This window comes from Ranitomeya variabilis, chromosome 4, assembly GCF_051348905.1.
Source record: "Ranitomeya variabilis isolate aRanVar5 chromosome 4, aRanVar5.hap1, whole genome shotgun sequence".
NCBI lineage: Eukaryota > Metazoa > Chordata > Amphibia > Anura > Dendrobatidae > Ranitomeya > Ranitomeya variabilis.
The window spans coordinates 270774766-270790196 of NC_135235.1; the positions used below are offsets into that span (position 1 = coordinate 270774766).

A 15431-nucleotide genomic window follows, 5' to 3' on the forward strand; every position below is an offset into this window, starting at 1 on the left:
TGTGAAGTGTGTTGTGTTGTATGTGATACCTGGTAAAGAGATTTCCTTTATTGCCTTCAGACGTAACATCACTCCCCCTGGTGGAAGAATGCAGTAATGTCAACGACCAGAACTCTGGGGCGCTGCATAATATGTCGCCTCATTCTCGTGTGTTCTGCTGCATATTGGTCCCAGTGCGAACATGCCCTGAAAAACTTCCACGCAACAATCCAGTCCTTCTTATCGTGAGAGTGATCTCCACTCTTCTCCAAAAAGCAATGGATTTTTGTATCTTTACTTGAAGGGGGGGGGGGAAAGGCGATGGCCTGTAATGCGTTAATTCCTTATCTTCCTCCGGAGACTTGGGACAAAATTATTATTCTTACATCCAAATGATGTCAGCACATTCCATTCATTAGTAAGACTCATTTGGTTAGCACACTTACGACTGTGATGTCAATGTAAAATTAATTTGTTTCCACAAGATTTTGCTTTCTGGAGATGATCATTTTAGAGAAGTCTACGAGGGAAACCTCATCAACTGCAACAAGACAAAACTGCTTTTAGTTTATATACGGAGTCCAGGAACTGTCCTGATTTCTGTAGATTACCACAATTTTATATTTTTTTTACCACCCCTCTCCCATCAGCATTTTGCCAGCAATACAGGTGCTGGAACTTCCTTTCCCTCACTTCTAGGTATACATTGCTGCCATTATCCAATCGCTAGCCTGAACTCAAAGGCCATTCTGTTATTCCAAAAGAAAAAGGGCTTTAAAAAAAAAAATGATCGGAATTTCGGCAGCTCCATGACAAATGACTGGAGTGGCGATCACGCGCGTGTACTACTTATTGTTCCATGCTAGTGGGCATAAAAGTGCCCCATTCTACCAATCTCTGTAGGTTCCCACATTCAGAACTCCATGAACAATTGGTTGTCCCCTATCCATAATTTATCTTCACTGGAAAACCACTAATTTTAAGGATGGTCCAAAATAACCAAAATAAACTTACAAGGTGGCTGGCACTACTGTAAAATGCCAGTCTTAAAAAAAGTAAATAAATAAATAATAAAAAAAAAAAAAAAATTGGAACTAATCCACCACTTTGAGCAAAAACATTATCAGGATCCTGGTCGGTAGTCCGCACCGCCAGATCAGATCTCCGCAAACCTGGTCCTACCTGCTGGCCTCCCCAGAACCTCTTTTTACTAGTATTCCCACACAGTCATTCATGCTTCATGCCGTAATGATGACTTTGCACCAAGCCTACAAATCGGAAGAGATGCTGGGGATATGGAAAAAGGTGCAGGTAGTAGACATTCCGGAGGGTTCTGGTCCGGCGGCCATGGACTACCAAAGTGTCTGATGGACCATCGTCTTGCAAATTTTTTTCATTAACTCCATCCAACTGTTTGAACAGTAGCAGATGAAGCAGGGTATGCCCCAGGGCACAGTTGAAAATCTGGGACTTTTTGGAAGTATTACGGGGAAATTTGGCAATCAGAAATCAGGTTGTTGCAATAAACGTGGCTGAGAGCTGGACATTCTAGTTCCATGCTGAATTCTCAGGCCAAATGGTAATGATGACACACATAACAAACCGTCCTCGTCATTACTGTCGGGTGACATACCGATCACTGCCACCTGCAAGAATAAAACATTCCAGTGTGACCCGGCCATGAACCGGGGCTGGAAAGGCTCCTGGCCATATGTACTGTGAACTCCATTAATGGCGGCACCTAGTGCCCAGTCATACAACACCAGACTGACCGAGAGCCGTCCTGGCTGCGCACCAATGCATCACAGGAATTGGTTCTTGGAGAACAGATTTAAGAAAATAGTATATTTCTTGGATATAATATCTCTTAAAAGAAGAGTAATTTGGAAAAGTATTAAAGTAGAAATAACTTTGATAAATGTGATGTTTATAGATTTAGGTCTTATTCACATCCTTTTTCTATTTATTCTTCAAACGACAAATATTTGCAGTATATTTATTTCATTAAACAAGGGTTTATTTGTTGCTACATTACCCTTTTTTTAATGTTCCATTTTTTAAAATTTTTATTTTTTTTAAATCCCCACCACCTTCCCCCTCCAATAAAATGAAGCAGAAATGCTCAAGAGAAGTCCGAGGCTCTGTACGGAATCTTTTAAGCCTTCCTGTTGACTTTAAATTTCACCATGAAAGATGCAATGGAGAAAAAACTCAAAAAGCAGAATTTACTTTTCCCCCCCAATAAAATAACAAATGTGAGGTATCAAAAAAATGCTGATAATTCTGAATTGATATGTATGAGCAGCCACGCTACATCTCCAGTTTGCATGCACATTACGTGCGGAGCTCTGCGTTTATCCTCCATATTGCTCTCCAGACGTTTACCCTCCATATTTAGGTAGCACTTTATGGCTATCTGCTATATTAGGGGGCTTAATATGATTGATTTGGAGCACATACCTGGCTTATACCCCGTATATTCTTCTGCTTAATACAGAGACCCTCAGTGATTTTCGATGCGTGATATCAGCAGGTGCGTCCTCATGGCAGACAGTCTTGTGTTGTGTTTTTCCTCCTTGATGTATGTATATATATATTTTTTTTTTATATAATGTTACCTTTAGAACAAAGGAAGTAGAATCTGCTGAGAAATATGACGCCGCAATCCCAAGGATTGTGTGATTTGTTTCCATGGTCTCTTAGCACCCGGCGTGGTCTCCTGGTCCCCACTCATGATGCTCTGGGCCTCGGAGACTCTCTGCGACACGTCAATTAACTCCTTAGCCGCTGCAGATGTATGATTATTTTATAGATTTTGCAGTCATGTGCAAAAGTTCTAGTGATCTGAATACAAATTTTTGAAAACCAACCAAAATTTGGGATAGTAAATTCTGATGTGGTTTTAGCATTGAAAAAAAACCTGCTGTTTCATTTCACACTGGAGTCAGTAAGAAGAGTAATAATAAATAATAATAATCTTTATTTTTATATAGCGCTAACCTATTCCGCAGCGCTTTACAGTTTGCACACATTATCATCGCTGTCCCTGATGGGGCTCACAATCTAAATTCCCTATCAGTATGTCTTTGGAATGGAATGGAGTATTCAATGAGTATTTGAAGATTTTTTTTTTTTATTGGTGGGGTGTTGTTTTTGGGGAGGTGGATAATAGGGTTTCAAGATTTTGAAAATTTTGAACCGAGAAAAAAACAAAACATTGCAGAGTCCTAAATAACTAAATGAATTCCTGACATGGATTTCACTTCTAAACCACGTTTGTTTGCCTTTAAAAAGATAGTGGTGTTGTGTGGTTTTGTTTTTGTTTTTTTTCTTAATAAATTCCCTTTGAATAAATTATATAAACATAGAAATAGTTTTCTGTTTTTTTCCATCATAAAAAAGAAGCAACAGGTCTGTTCTTGGGGCATTTCTGCTACAAAATAAAATATTCCAAATTTTACTGCTGAATTGATTGAGAAAGGGGGAAAAAATGGTTCATAGACCAAAAAGTGCACCCCAACTATTTTTTTTTTTTTCTGTCTTGGATTTTTCAGCCAGAAAAATGTCTATCTACCCAAGAGTGTGATCATTCGGAGTGGGTTCCCCCCCCAACCACCCCCCCCCCCCCCCAAACGCCTGGAGTTTTCGGAGCAAAAACTCCTCAAAGTACTAGAAGTTAAAAAAACACACGTTTTGATTGCAGATTTATACTCCAAAAAACGCCTGGGGGAAAAAAAATGTGTGCACACCGGTCTTAGAATGTCTGCAGTGAAATTGGTAATGGGGATAACTGTTGAGGATTTCATTGCAGATGTTGCTCCCATTTCACTCTTTGCAATACTTGTAAACGTCTCTTGATTTTTGTGCATAGAGCTCACAAAAGGGGGCATTCCTGGGTATTTTGGAGGCAGGTGGCCCCTCAGGGGTGGGGCTTAAATATGTTGAATTTTGTGTTGCAAATCTTGGTATGTCTGTGTTCACGGTGTAACCTGATGAGACGCAGATCCATGGAACTGGTCAGTTTGCGCTTTACGTTTTCTCTGCAGTGTGTGAATGAGAGTTTGTGAGATACACGGTGTATACATCCTATGAGAACTTTCCCTTAAAAAAATAAAAAATATAAAAAAATTATATACGTTTGTTTTTTTTTGTTTTTTACTGTTTATTCTTAATTATTCTGCTTTTTTTGCCATGACTGTAAAATTCCATATGCAAAACCTATACTATAAGTTGGGACCATCCATGTTTTCACACTGTTCCATAATAATAATAATCTTCTAGCAGAACATTCTGCTGCACGACTGCTCCTCGAGAAACTGGGTACGGGATAATTTAGCTTCTTCTGTTACTGTGAGTGTCAGTGTTGTGTGGGAAAATCCCTTAGAATTCCCACTGAGAATAAGAAGTCATTATGTAATTCATAATCTTGATCTTCTCTTTAAAGCATTTTAGGAGTCTCTTAAAGACCTCATGAGCCCACACATCTCCGTCTCCATCCTCCAAGCCTGACTTAACAGCTGCAGCTTGTACTGAGCGGTGTGAAATCTCCGCAGCAGCACGGAGGAGTTACACTGAGGAGCTGGCAGTCCGGCTAGGCAAAAGGAGATTGAGTTTAAAACCTCAAGAGGGTTAAATAACGATTTAGAGAAGTATTTTCATAGTAAGCACACTAGTCTCATCAGGTCTAAAAAATCTATTTTAATTTGGTTTGTATTATTTCTTTAATTTTTTTTTTCTTGTGCCAGCTATGATAAATAGTCTTTAGTCTTCACCTGGTGACTGTTCAGCAATTGACAAGATCACTTACTTAGTTTCAACACTTTCCATGTCTGCCATTTATCATATTTGTCATCTCCCAGTGTTCAGCATTTTTTTTTGGCACATGGAGTGTAATTTATTATAAAGATTGTGCGATTGCACAATTGTATCAAACCTTGTACAACAAGGGACAGTACAGGCATTTTTCTTTCTTTTTTTTTTGTCCTATGGTAAATGTTCACATCATAAGCATCTTATTAAAAAAAAGAAATTGAGTATACTGTTCCACATTTATAAATGCTTGAAATTGCAAATCCCTAGAGGGTGAGCGCCTTTTCCAAAAGTCTCCCCACCATATATCTCCACCTTGTGTTGGGTTTATTGTGCTAGGAGACACATTGTCTTTTTCTTTTTCTTTTGCTGGCAATTTATACGTTTTTGCTGTGATTACACCAGAAATTAGTGCAAATTATGGTAAATTCCATGGAAGTCGATTTCTCTCTGAACCCTGCCAAACTTTATAATTTTTATTTTTAAAAAGGGGTAGTTTTGTGAATATTATTAGAACAAATATTAAGTGCTGCAAGTAGTGATTTTATTTTCTTAAATTTAGCTATTTTTTTTCTTCTCTATACCATAAGTAGAGCATTTCCTAAATTCTCCCCATTTGTATTTATATATATATAAAAAAAAAAAAAAAAAAAGTGTTCCCCCACTGTTTATATTTTGACCAGTGTGATCCTTGGTTGTGTATGGGGTGAATTTGGTCCCGAGGGTGTCTTCTAATGGTGAACGAGCGTGTTATATGATCATGCTCGTGTCTTAATCGAGCATAACGCCTTACCCGAGCACGCTCGCTCATCACTGATGTCTTCCTATCCCTTCACCATTATGGGGACTAGTTTTGTACCACTCTGAAGATGCAACGCAACCCCCATAAACAGGTCTTCTGTCTGTTGCCGTTGGTCAACCCCCCCAATAATCCAGTTGCACTTTACCAGTAAATCGAGTGACACAACATTTCGGCGCACGCTTGTTTCCGGCATGATTAATCAATAACAAAATATTTTCTATTCCCGTCGGGTGTTACGCGGTGAATCACTGATAGCTTCTTCGTAAATCTCCTTACCAGAAGATAAGCCGGAAAGTTTCAAAACAGCTTTTACGACACCGGTTTGTTGGCTATTGTCATTTTGGAGCATGTGTGACGTCGTCTGCCGCTCGGCTCACGTTCTTCTGTACTGTAATCAAGAACATTGGGAAACCCTTGTGAAACCATCGGCCTCTGGGCCTGTAGGGTAATAGGACGGTGTCTCGAGACTGTCGGCTTTGTCTTACCCACTAATAAACTATAGAAACTCTCATTATAATGGTTGTTACATTCTTCTGACACCGGTTTGTGTCCCGTATTGAATTCCTTTCCCATTTTTTTTATTTTTTTCCCCTTAGAATTATGTTGTTCTGTTCCTCTGGTGTTACTCTGGGAAATCTATGAATAAATTGACGTCAAGCATTCTCCTTGTGACTGAGCACTTTGCTTTTCAATATGACAATATCCAAGCAGGAATAATTGTTCATTTTCTGTATTTAGTGTCTATATAGGGCAAAACAAGTTTGTTTATTTTTTTTTTATATTCTTGATTAACTCATGTAAAACTGACATCCATTTTATTAGACCCCGCCTCTTCAGAATTTTAAAAGGCGAATCCAGTAGGGTGGGGGGGTTAACTTATTAATCACTGAGGGTCTAATTGATGACCTCTAGGCTCTGCAACTGGCGATAACCCTTTTAGCAGTGGTACCAAAAGTGGGAGCAATTGTTAAGCTCTTGGCTGCCATAGTAAGTGCAAACCATCAACATTCGACAATCACAATAGTGGTAGGCAATAGAAAGACCCCTCCCCTCTGTCTAACCAATTAAATGTCGCTATTGCCAGCAGCAGTTAAGTGGTTAAAACCCAAATGAGGAAGCTAGACCCATTCCTGACATTTCTCACTGCTATACCGACAGCGCCGCTGAATTATGATTAAAATAGGACTCGTCATGCAGGAACTGGCACCTCACCATGATCTACATTTTTGTCAAATTCCCAAGGGGTAATTTTCTTTCGTCCTTTTTCCTTTCGTCCTTTTTCCTTTCGTCCTTTTTCCTTTCGTCCTTTTTCCTTTCGTCCTTTTTCCTTTCGTCCTTTTTCCTTTCGTCCTTTTTCCTTTCGTCCTTTTTCCTTTCGTCCTTTTTCCTTTCGTCCTTTTTCCTTTCGTCCTTTTTCCTTTCGTCCTTTTTCCTTTCGTCCTTTTTCCTTTCGTCCTTTTTCCTTTCGTCCTTTTTCCTTTCGTCCTTTTTCCTTTCGTCCTTTTTCCTTTCGTCCTTTTTCCTTTCGTCCTTTTTCCTTTCGTCCTTTTTCCTTTCGTCCTTTTTCCTTTCGTCCTTTTTCCTTTCGTCCTTTTTCCTTTCGTCCTTTTTCCTTTCGTCCTTTTTCCTTTCGTCCTTTTTCCTTTCGTCCTTTTTCCTTTCGTCCTTTTTCCTTTCGTCCTTTTTCCTTTCGTCCTTTTTCCTTTCGTCCTTTTTCCTTTCGTCCTTTTTCCTTTCGTCCTTTTTCCTTTCGTCCTTTTTCCTTTCGTCCTTTTTCCTTTCGTCCTTTTTCCTTTCGTCCTTTTTCCTTTCGTCCTTTTTCCTTTCGTCCTTTTTCCTTTCGTCCTTTTTCCTTTCGTCCTTTTTCCTTTCGTCCTTTTTCCTTTCGTCCTTTTTCCTTTCGTCCTTTTTCCTTTCGTCCTTTTTCCTTTCGTCCTTTTTCCTTTCGTCCTTTTTCCTTTCGTCCTTTTTCCTTTCGTCCTTTTTCCTTTCGTCCTTTTTCCTTTCGTCCTTTTTCCTTTCGTCCTTTTTCCTTTCGTCCTTTTTCCTTTCGTCCTTTTTCCTTTCGTCCTTTTTCCTTTCGTCCTTTTTCCTTTCGTCCTTTTTCCTTTCGTCCTTTTTCCTTTCGTCCTTTTTCCTTTCGTCCTTTTTCCTTTCGTCCTTTTTCCTTTCGTCCTTTTTCCTTTCGTCCTTTTTCCTTTCGTCCTTTTTCCTTTCGTCCTTTTTCCTTTCGTCCTTTTTCCTTTCGTCCTTTTTCCTTTCGTCCTTTTTCCTTTCGTCCTTTTTCCTTTCGTCCTTTTTCCTTTCGTCCTTTTTCCTTTCGTCCTTTTTCCTTTCGTCCTTTTTCCTTTCGTCCTTTTTCCTTTCGTCCTTTTTCCTTTCGTCCTTTTTCCTTTCGTCCTTTTTCCTTTCGTCCTTTTTCCTTTCGTCCTTTTTCCTTTCGTCCTTTTTCCTTTCGTCCTTTTTCCTTTCGTCCTTTTTCCTTTCGTCCTTTTTCCTTTCGTCCTTTTTCCTTTCGTCCTTTTTCCTTTCGTCCTTTTTCCTTTCGTCCTTTTTCCTTTCGTCCTTTTTCCTTTCGTCCTTTTTCCTTTCGTCCTTTTTCCTTTCGTCCTTTTTCCTTTCGTCCTTTTTCCTTTCGTCCTTTTTCCTTTCGTCCTTTTTCCTTTCGTCCTTTTTCCTTTCGTCCTTTTTCCTTTCGTCCTTTTTCCTTTCGTCCTTTTTCCTTTCGTCCTTTTTCCTTTCGTCCTTTTTCCTTTCGTCCTTTTTCCTTTCGTCCTTTTTCCTTTCGTCCTTTTTCCTTTCGTCCTTTTTCCTTTCGTCCTTTTTCCTTTCGTCCTTTTTCCTTTCGTCCTTTTTCCTTTCGTCCTTTTTCCTTTCGTCCTTTTTCCTTTCGTCCTTTTTCCTTTCGTCCTTTTTCCTTTCGTCCTTTTTCCTTTCGTCCTTTTTCCTTTCGTCCTTTTTCCTTTCGTCCTTTTTCCTTTCGTCCTTTTTCCTTTCGTCCTTTTTCCTTTCGTCCTTTTTCCTTTCGTCCTTTTTCCTTTCGTCCTTTTTCCTTTCGTCCTTTTTCCTTTCGTCCTTTTTCCTTTCGTCCTTTTTCCTTTCGTCCTTTTTCCTTTCGTCCTTTTTCCTTTCGTCCTTTTTCCTTTCGTCCTTTTTCCTTTCGTCCTTTTTCCTTTCGTCCTTTTTCCTTTCGTCCTTTTTCCTTTCGTCCTTTTTCCTTTCGTCCTTTTTCCTTTCGTCCTTTTTCCTTTCGTCCTTTTTCCTTTCGTCCTTTTTCCTTTCGTCCTTTTTCCTTTCGTCCTTTTTCCTTTCGTCCTTTTTCCTTTCGTCCTTTTTCCTTTCGTCCTTTTTCCTTTCGTCCTTTTTCCTTTCGTCCTTTTTCCTTTCGTCCTTTTTCCTTTCGTCCTTTTTCCTTTCGTCCTTTTTTTTCTTTTCGTCCTTTTTTTTCTTTTTTTGTCTTTCTTCCATATTCCCCTCCTCCTCACAGATTTGTGTGTGTGTGTCTATAAGGCTGCTGTCACACTAGCAGTATTTGGTCAGTATTTTACATCAGTATTTGTAAGCCAAAACCAGGAGTGGGTGATAAATACAGAAGTGGTGCATATGTTTCTGTTATACTTTTCTTCTACTTGTTCCACTCCTGGTTTTGGCTTCCAAATACTGATGTAAAATACTGACCAAATACTGATAGTGTGACAGCAGCCTAAGACAACTTTCTGCAGCGGGAGCCTCCCCCCACTACTGTCTGAAGTAGTATAAATGATTACTAAAACTAACCTCTTAAATATAGAGCAGGACTTAGGTAAAAAATGTGCATAACAATCTTACATTCTAAAATTAGATAGGATGACAGTCCCGTGTACTGCCGGTGTGACTCATCCTCTACCGGAATGCACTGATCTGAGAGATTTTTTTTTTCTCCTCTGGGTATTATATAGCTGGAAAAACACGTCTGTCTGTAGAACCAAAAGTTCAGCCTAAGACACCCAGCAAAAACAACCAAACGGCATGAAACTAGGTGTGACCTCATAAGAGAGATCACTTGTACCAATATAGACCTTCGTTTAGTTTCTGGGTTGTTTCTTCTCTTCGACTTTTGTATTTATTCACCATTGTTTGATATAGTCTGTATGTTACTACTATCACTGAAAGGTGGTTTCTTTGCTTGTTTGGTATGTTACTCTTTTGGCGACCTGGTCAGTGCCATTGTGGCCTCTGCAGGACCAAGATTTGCCCATAGATTTCAGTTCCGTTGACCAATGACTCTGCATCTTCATATAACAGCAGCGAGGAGCCTGGAGAAATAGGATGAGACCCTTTTATGATCAGCTGCTTTCAGGGAGACCCACAGTAATAGATCCCGTGTAGCTGGGAGAACAGGGATTTGGCAGTCAGATACAGAAAGAAGGCAGAGATGGTTTATTACCGTCATTGCCTTCTCCATCATTGTACACACAACGCTAAACAACCGCTTCCTCCTCCCTTCACAGCAGTCACATAATTGCTGTGTATATGGAACTGCAGCACCCCAGAGTCCTGGTTGTTGCAGTACTGTGGCTCCGCCACTATGGGGAGCTATGGTACGTCTGATTGCACTAAAGGAGTTTCTCTGACCAGGTAACACCTCACTACACTTCACACTCCGGCCACCAGGGGGGGGTGGTCCTATCTAGTAGGCCACTCCTCACACTATGGTAAAACTGGGGGTTGGACAGGAAGACAGGGAGAAGTAGCTGGGAAGAGCTAGTGAGAGGACCTGTCAGGGATGGGATCCTGGCAGACTCCTCAGAGCAGAACAAACCAGTGAACAACGGGAATACAGCAAGAGGAATTAGAACCAGAAGGAGTCGTGCTGTTAGACCGAGGCAACATCCTTCTGAGGCGCAAACAGTCGGTGGCCGGAACGCCGAGCAAGTAAGAGACTTTAAGTACACTGCAAACCACGGCCGGACAGCCAATTACAGGTTGGCTGTCTCATTTAACACCTAAGCAGACAACGGAGGCAGCTGTGGGAGAGGGGCGACTCTAGGGTCCCGGAAGAACTCCAGGCCTACCCCGTCATACGGGTGCATCCTACCATATCATCTGGGGGACGGAGAAAACGAACATCAGAGACAGACAGAAACAGTTGTGAGGACTATCCCGGGAGCTCAGCAGGGAAGAACTACAACACTCAGCGCTAGAAGGTAGACACTGATTCCCACCTGTAAAGAGAACTCCTGATGTGCCTTTGGACCGGCCGGTCTCTGACAACCCAGTTAACAGCGCTCTGGACTGAGGTCTCCAAAACCTTCAGTAAAGAGGTAAAGAGACTGCAACCTGGTGTCCTCGTTATTTATTGCGACCGGCACTTCACAACTGCACCATTATCATCATTTATTGCACTGGACGTTCCCCCACTGACAGACAGGGCCACGGACCGGGTCTAGCCACCGTGACAACCCCAGAACTGAGACTCAGAGGCCCGGCTCCGGGTACCACTCGGCCCTGCGGCGGTGTGGGGGCGCTCCAGAACGACAGGAGCTGCTGAGTCATGGGAGCCCTAGACAGCACTGCTATAAAGACAGACTGCATCGCTCTTGTAACTGGGGACGGTATATCGGCCCCAGTTACAAGGTAAATGAGATTAAAATATATATATATAATTATATTTTCTCCTACCCCCATTTCGGCACCACGGGGAGAGGGATCCGCCCTCAGGGACAGGAAACCCACAGGTTAAAAAGGCAGGACCTCTTCTCCACCTCAGTTCGGTTTCCTGTCCCTGACTGGGAACTCACAGCTTACCTCATCGTCGCGGGATACCAGGGACCATCGGGCCGAATTCAGGCAGCGGGGGGGCCCTGCCGCGGTCACAGATGGATATCTTCCCTGAAGGCACATTCCGGGGTTGGCGGGCCCTGTGTGTATGTGCGGAGAAGGGGCAGTGAAGAGGACCGAGTCTGCCTCTTCTCTCTCACAACAGCCGGTAGTAGGTAGCGGCGGCTACCTGGTGTAACACCGCCGGTCTGAGGGGCTCATGGGAGGAGGTGACGGTGGTCACCGACAGGAGGCTCCAGTACGAGAAGCAGCTGCGGCGACCCCTCCGTCCCTCCTGTGAGCCGGCATCCAGGGAAGCGCGCGCGAGGTCCAGCGGCAACTTACTGCGCAGGCGCGGGGGATCACTTCCGGGGCGGCGCAGTGTACTTCTGGGTAGACCAGATGTTGCCTTGCGCCGCATGCTGGAGATAAAATCTGCGGAGAAACTGGACACCGCTGCTCAAACAGCACCACTATGAGTGGAAAAGAGCAGTCGGTGGAGGAAACTCCGCAATCCCCTCTGGAAATAGACCCGCAGGAGCGCCGTCGCCCGCAGAGGACACAAAAGCAGGATCAACCTATGCAGCGCCGCAGCTCAGGATCCCAATGCAGCAGAGGCTCCAGTGGATCCAGGAGAAAAACAGGGGTTCAAATGGAGGAGACATCCTCAAGACAAGAACCGGTATCTTCCTCACGTTCGGAGGGTAAGTGACCTCCGTGAATGTATATATTCTAAATAGGGGTTTATTGTATTTCTTAGGGGAAGAAATGCCAGGCGAAAACAAAACAGTGTGCCCGCTCTGCTCGGCAGATTTACCAGCTACATGGGCAAAATAGCTCTGTGCCTTATGCATAGAGAATACCATAAATGAAGAGACCCCAAGATTTGCGGCTGAACTCAAAGACTTAATTAAAACCCAAGTACAAGATGCGCTAAAGAGTGTAAAAAGCCGTAAGAGAAAACGCAAAAATAGATCCCCAGATTACAGTACAGTTCCAGCGAGGAAGAGAGCGCACATTATAGTTCGGATAGCTCTACGTCGTCCTCCTCATCATCCTCCGCATCCTCAGAAGGCGGCCGCAACTGTTTCCCCATTGATGAAACAGATTCGTTGGTGAAAATGGTTAGAACAACCATGGGGCTGGCTGACACTCGTTCTAAAAAAACCGCACAAGACCTTATGTTTAGTGGCCTAGAACAGAAGAAACATAGGGTGTTTCAGTTAAACGAAAAAATACAGGCCCTAATAAAGGAGTGGAAGAGGCCAGATAAAGTCCTGTTAACCCCTAAAAGGAAATATCCATTTGACGACCCAGCTTGTGCTTCATGGGGAAAAGCACGAAAATTGGATGTCGCTATTGCGAAAGCTTCTAAAAAATTTGCTTTACCCTTTGAGGATATGGGAACCCTCAAGGATCCTATGCAGGGTCGGCGTCAGTACCCTGGCAAGTGCCGGGGCCCTGGCAAGACAGGGGGGCCCATTCAGGGTCGGCATTAGGGGCAGGCAGCTGCCTAGGGCCCCCGCTCCCCCAGGGGCCCTCAGCTAGCGGCACATCATGCAGCCGCTATGGGGCTTCTGTGAAGCAGGGGGGCCCGCCTGTCGCCAACTCCCCCGCCGAAGCATTGAACTATACCGGCGTCTGCCGGTAAAGTTCAAAGCAAATGATGGAGGAGAGAGCGTCACCTAACGCTCTCTCTCCCATCATTCCTCACTCTGCCTCTGACAATGCCGCTGCGGGTGTGCGAGGATGTCATCGCGCACTTGCTGTATGTCAGGCAGTGCAGCGGCAGCCGCCGAGACCGGAGCAGGGAGCTGCACGGGCACATTGAGAGGTGAGGAGTGTTTTTTTTTTTTTGCAACTATAACAGTGAGTACGGGACTATGGGGCCATTCTTGGGGGGAGGGGGGCTGTGCTGTATACTACATGTCTGTGCTGTATACTACATGTCTGTGCTGTATACTACATGTCTGTGCTGTATACTACATGTCTGTGCTGTATACTACATGTCTGTGCTGTATACTACATGTCTGTGCTGTATACTACATGGCTGTCCTATATACTACGTGGGCTGTGTTATATGCTACGTGGGCTGTGTTATATGCTACGTGGGCTGTGTTATATGCTACGTGGGCTGTGCTATATGCGATAATGAATCGTGTTAAAGGGGGGGGGCCCACTGAGACTCTTTCACCCGGGCCCCTTAAAAACCTGGAGCCGGCCCTGGTCCTATGGATAAGCGAGCGGATGTATTCTTAAAAGGATCCTGGGAAGCCGCTAGCGGAGGGTTGAAGCCCAGGATAGCTGCTACATGCACGGCCAGAGCATTAATGGTTTGGCTGGATCACCTGGAGACTCAATTAAAAAATAAAACACCAAGAAAGTCTATATTGGACTCTGTGTCAATTATGAGGGGAGCTGCGGCATATTTAGCAGACGCCTCCATAGACAGTGAGACTGACAGCAAGATCAGCTTCATTTTCAATTGCAGCCAGAAGAGCATTATGGCTGAAGTGCTGGCCAGGTGACTTACAAACAAAGGCAAAGCTATGCTCCATACCGTGTGAGGGGGGGATTTTTATTTGGACCTACCCTGGACGATATTCTCGAAAAAGCTGTAGATAAGAAAAAAGCTTTTCCAGGATTCCCCAACCAATCCTATAGGCGGCCCTTTCGAGGGAAGAAATTTATGCGAAGACGTCCCCCCAAAAAACCAAAAAGATGGATGGGAAGATAAAAAATTTAAAAGGGGAGGCTTCATGTTCAACAAGCCGGATAATAAAAAAACAGCCCCAATGAAGGTGCGCCCCAGGTAGGAGGGAGACTGACTTACTTTCTCCAAGCCTGGGAAAAATATCGGGGAGAACTTGGACTTTAAATATAATAGACAGGCCTGAAGCTGAAATTTCATACAAGGCCACACCATCAATTTGTAGTAACGCCACAAAGGAAATCCGAGATCGAACAGCTGAGCATCCCGAAAGAAGTCCTCAGTCTCCTGACAAAGTCCTACAGGAAGTCCCACAACAGTAAGAAGTAACTGGGTTCTACTCTCCTCTTTTTCTTCGGACGAAGCCGGACAGAACTTTCAGAGTAATAATAAACTTGAAGAAATTAAACAAATACCTAGTGACAGAAAAGTTCAAGATGGAAACAATAAAATCATGTCAGAACCCTTCATCCGTCTTGTTTCATGACCGTCATAGACTTAAAAGACGCATACTATCATGTGCCGATCCATCCGCATTACCAAAAATATCTCAGGGTGGCAGTAATGATACAAGGGGAACTGAAACATTACAGAGCACTTCCGTTCGGCCTTGCCATTGCCCCGAGGGTGTTTACAAAACTAATGGCAGAAGTAATGGCCCACATAAGGGAGCAAGATATATTGATTGTCCCTTATCTGGACGACTTCCTAGTGATGGGCAGATCTCCTCTCCATTGCAGTCAGCAACTAGACAGAGTAATGACAGCCCTATCAAATCTAGGATGGTTATTGAATCTGGAAAAATCCAGACTTATCCCAACACAAGTACAACAATACCTAGGGATAATAATAGACTCAACAAAGCAGGAATGCAGTCTTCCAGAAATAAGTGTCCAACATGATACGAATAGTGGACCATTTGAGACATTCTCCAGCCGTTACTTTAAGGAAAGCAATGTCCATACTAGGATCAATGACGGCTTGCATTCCAGCGGTCCAATGGGCTCCGGGTCACTCCAGAGATCTCCAGTGGGAAATATTAGAAGCAGAATTCCGCTTAAAAGGAGATTTAGAGAAGCGATATCCTCACAAACAATAGCTTCCCAAGCTTGGTGGACAGACCCCTCCAATCTCATCAGAGGGGTTCCATGGGTATTTCCGGTTTCAGTAACCCTGACCACGGATGCAAGCTCATGGGGTTGGGGAGCCCACCTAAACGATCAAATTGCTCAGGGTCCTTGGTCAGGGGAAGAAAAACCCCTCACTTCAAACATGAAAGAGCTTTTGGCAGTAAAATATGCCCTCAATCACTTCTTAGTCTCCCTCCATTCC

At 43.3% G+C, this 15431-nt stretch overlaps 2 protein-coding genes across 4 annotated transcripts in view; one reads left to right on the forward strand and one right to left on the reverse strand.

Moving 5' to 3' along the window:
• Nucleotides 1–15431, reverse strand: part of SMIM35 (small integral membrane protein 35) — a 65193-nt gene that overhangs the window by 39217 nt on the left and 10545 nt on the right. Inside the window, exon 1 of one of the 2 annotated variants that reach the window (XM_077249902.1) lies at nt 2440–2619. The exons of the other annotated variant lie outside the window; for it this stretch is intronic. The gene's annotated coding sequence lies outside the window, so the exon portion shown is untranslated. Of the gene's footprint in view, nt 1–2439; nt 2620–15431 lie in introns of those variants that run through there. 2 annotated transcript variants of the gene reach the window in all.
• LOC143764379 (transmembrane protease serine 4-like) overlaps nt 1–15431 on the forward strand; it is a 41335-nt gene that overhangs the window by 6523 nt on the left and 19381 nt on the right. The window lies entirely within an intron of this gene.